This window comes from Triticum aestivum, chromosome 6D (assembly GCF_018294505.1).
Source record: "Triticum aestivum cultivar Chinese Spring chromosome 6D, IWGSC CS RefSeq v2.1, whole genome shotgun sequence".
NCBI lineage: Eukaryota > Viridiplantae > Streptophyta > Magnoliopsida > Poales > Poaceae > Triticum > Triticum aestivum.
In genome coordinates this window covers 455,496,200-455,500,694 of record NC_057811.1, presented here as the reverse complement: position 1 = coordinate 455,500,694, position 4,495 = coordinate 455,496,200, and positions in this window count along the sequence as shown.

Below are 4,495 nucleotides of genomic sequence, written 5' to 3'. Positions count from 1 at the left end.
TAAGTATTTCCCTCAGTTTTGAGAACCAAGGTATCAATCCAGTAGGATACCACGCACGAGTCCCACGCACCTACACAAACAAACAAGAACCTCACAACCAATGCGACAAAGGGGTTGTCAATCCCTTCACGGTCACTTACGAGAGTGAGATCTGATAGAGATAATAGGATAATATTTTTGGTATTTTTATGATAAAGATGCAAAGTAAAATAAACGAAAATAGGAATAGCAAAGTATTGGAAGATTAATATGATGGAAAATAGACCCAGGGCCATAGGTTTCACTAGTGGCTTCTCTCAAAATAGCATAAGTATTGCGATGGGTAAACAAATTACTATCGAGCAATTGATAGAATTGAGCATAGTTATGAGAATATCTAGGTACATGTATATAGGCATCACGTCCGCAAGAAGTAGACCGAAATAATTCTGCATCTACTACTATTACTCCACACATCGACTGCTATCCAGCATGCATCTAGAGTATTAAGTTCATAAGAACAGAGTAACGCATTAGGCAAGATGACATGATGTAGAGGGATAAACTCAAGCAATATGATATAAACCCCATATTTTTATCCTTGATGGCAACAATACAATATGTGCCTTGCTGCCCCTGCTGTCACTGGGAAAGGACACCGCAAGATCGAACCCAAAGCTAAGCATTTCTCCCATTGCAAGAAAGATCAATCTAGTAGGCCAAACCAAACTGATAATTCGAAGAGACTTGCAAAGATAACCAATCATACATAAAAGAATTCAGAGGAGACTCAAATATTGTTCATAGATAATCTTGATCATAAACCCACAATTCATCGGATCTCGACAAACACACCGCAAAAGAAGATTACATCGAATAGATCTCCACAAGAGAGGGGGAGAGATCCAAAAAGAGAGAAGAAGCCATCTAGCTAATAACTATGGACCCGAAGGTATGAGGTAAACTACTCACACTTCATCGGAGAGGCTATGGTGTTGATGTAGAAGCCCTCCGTGATCAATGCCCCCTCCGGCGGAGCGCCGGAAAAGGCCCCAAGATGGGATCTCATGGGTACAGAAGGTTGCGGCGGTGGAAATAGGGTTTTGGCTCCTCTTCTGATGTTTTTCAGTTATATGGGTATATATAGGAGGAAGAAGTACGTCGGTGCAGAAACGAGGGGCCCACGGGGTGGAGGGCGTGCCCCCTACCTCGTGCCTTCCTCGTTCATTGCTTTCGTAGACTCCAAGTCCTGTGGATCACATTCGTTCCGAAAATCACGTTCCCGAAGGTTTCATTCCGTTTGGACTCCGTTTGATATTCTTTTTCTGCGAAACACTGAAACGGGCAAAAAAACAACAATTTGGGCTGGGCCTCCGGTTAATAGGTTAGTCCCAAAAATAATATAAAAGTGTATAATAAAGCCCATTAAACATCCAAAACAGAATATAATATAGCATGGAACAATAAAAAAAATTATAGATACGCTGGAGACGTATCAACCTGCAAGCCCCCACGTAGGTGCTTGGCAGGCTGGCAGGTCAGTCGCTGCGATGGAGCGGTGGCGGGGCGGCAGAGCCTTACCGTGCGCGAGTCTTGCCGTGGCCTCGCAAACGTCCCCGGCAAGGATCTTGCCGGGGCCTCGCAGACGTCCCCGGCAAGGATCTTGCTAGGAGCTTTGCCTTCTGGTCTTCACGAAGATCTGCATGCCACCAGTCTTCACAAAGATCTGCATGCCACTATGCATGCGCTCCTGGGCCTTGGTCTTGACATTGTTGATGGTGTCAGAGCTCTCAACCTCGAGGGTGGTGGTCTTGTCAATGCTTCGCAAGCCGTCCCGGCAAGGATCTTGCCAGGGGTTCACGAGCCGCCCCGGGAAGGATCTTGCCGGGAGTCAGCTTGTCTTCTGCTCTTTGGTTACTGGCTTGGACGCCGTCTTGGTCATCTTGTATTTCGCCTCTAGCTGCCCCCGTCAGGCCTTGTCGCGGGTGCGGCTGCAACTGCCCGTGCACAAGTAGGGGGTACCAAAGGGCCCAAACTTTAGTACACCGAAAGGAGCCCCCGGGCCTGGGCCATACACGAGTGCGAAGCATTGTTGGGCCAGGCCCAAACAGTGCGCGGGCACATGTGGCAGGGGTTAACTGCTACAATCTTCTCGTCTGCTGCGCTTCCCCATGATCTGCATTGAGTGCGCGACATGGGGGGTCTTGCGCGGAACGGCCGCAGCACGCATGGGAAACGCCTTCACATCAAACAGTAAAGAGGCAGCCCCGCGCCTTCCCCATGAAAAGAGGAATCCGTAGGGGCGCTGCTCATTTACCCCCCCTTTGCCTTTTCCAATCTAGGAATCGTCGTCCCCTTCTTCTTCCCTAAGCCCAAACCAAAGCTTCCTCCTCCGTCCGCCGCCGCCGCGCCCTCACCGTCCTCAGCCCCCCGCCCTCCCTTGGCTGCTATGGCGCCCAAAACGAGCAAGGGCAAGGGAGCGTCCAAGGCAAGCAAGGGGGAAGAGGTGCCGGAGAGCGAGCCAGTGAAGATGCAGAGGGAGCACGTCGTCTTCGCTCTGGCGCTCGACGCGCACGCGCTCAGGGGCCGGTATCAGTGTATGTGGGGGGAGAGAGACGACGGGGCATCCTGCCACTCGCATCATCCCTGCTTCTTGCGCCGCGCCCGCCCTAGATAAATTCCCTTTGTTCGTTGATTACTTCTACTGCGGGCTCTGCCCCACATTTTTGGATTTCTTCATCGACATTATGTAAACCTTCGGCTTCCATCTTTTGGATTTCACGCCGAACGCCGTGACGTGTATGGCCATCTTCGCTCACCTCTGCTAGAACTTCGCCGGGGTGGTCCCCAATACGGCGCTCTTCCGCCACTACTTCGTCCCTCGCATCCAGCCAGGAGGGGCTCTTTCTGGCTGTGTCACTGAGGGAGTCCTGGACTAAGGGGTCCTTGGGCGTCCGGCTTGTTAGCCATGGGCCGGACTGATGGGCTGTGAAGATACGGAGACCGAAGACTGCACCCGTGTCCGGATGGGACTCTCCTTGGCGCGGAAGGCAAGCTTGGCGACCGGATATGTAGATTCCTTTCTTTGTAACCGACCTTGTGTAACCCTAGATCCTCCCGGTGTCTATATAAACCGGAGAACTTAGTCCGGAAAGAGGGATACTCATTACCATAGTCATACAGGCTAGACATCTAGGGTTTAGCCATTACGATCTCGTGGTAGATCAACTCTTGTAATACTCATATTCATCAAGATCAATCAAGCAGGAAGTAGGGTATTACCTCCATAGAGAGGGCCCGAACCTGGGTAAACATCGTGTCCCCTGTCTCTTGTTACCATCGACCTTAGACGCACAGTTCGGGACCCCTAACCGAGATCCGCCGGTTTTGACACCGACATTGGTGCTTTCATTGAGAGTTCCCCTGTGACGTCGACGACAAGATCGATGACTCGCCTTGTCCTTAAAGACAATATCACCGCCGGAGGAGAATTGGCCCCAGGCCAAACCCTCCGGCTGGGCGGCTTTACCATGACCGCCCGTTCGGCCGTTAAGCCGACGATGACCTCTCGGGCCATCGAAAATCCCCTTCGTATCGAATCCAAACACTCTAAGCAGATGGATCCGGTGGAGTTTTCGTCTTTAAAAGAGCTCCTTGATCGCATCGCCGCCCTGGGAATCGCCACAGATTACGATCGGATCGGGCTTAAACCCGACCAAAGAGAAATCAAATATTCACCGGTCACCCACCAGATAGCGGTAGTCGAGGAGCATGATGGAGACTCTTCCCCTATACTAAAGACGTACTATGTCTGGATCGCTGACCCTGCAGAGTCGGATACCCACCAGCAAAAGGAGGTGACCGGCCTTCCGAACATAGAATCGGACGACAGGACTAAGCAACCAGAAGATACTTCGGAGCCCGGACTGTTAAGTCTGGAAAACCTTCAAACTCCGGATCATCGATCGGGTCAGGGTCTGGATCCAATTCCACCCACCCAACCAGACATAAGCGCTCTCATGAGCATACAACAGCAGTCTCAGGAAACGGTCCACCATTTCTGGGCCAGATTCCTCCTTGTCAAGGACAAGGTTCAAGATTGCTGCGACGAGGGCGCGATATCAGCGTTCTGCAACAACTACACGAACGAGGGAATCCTCAACGCCATTAATCGCCGCCGCATACTACACTTCGCTGACTTGGCAACTATCGTACAGAAGTACAACGCAATGGAAAGCGCCTGGAAAGACCAGGTAGCTTGTTGGGAGCCATCGGTCCCAACTCAACCACTCGTCCAGGCGAAAAGGGCGCATCCACGGGACACGCCCAGTCCAATAGCCAAGAAATATAAACCCATGACGCGGCACGGAACCGTTCTGGAGGGATGGCTCGATGGCCCATGCAAAATACACACAACACCGGACACCATACCAACCCACAACCTTAGAGCATGTTGGATACTCCGGCAGGTAGCCAAGAGCGGCGAGGGCATCCTCACCAAAAACACCCTAGAGCA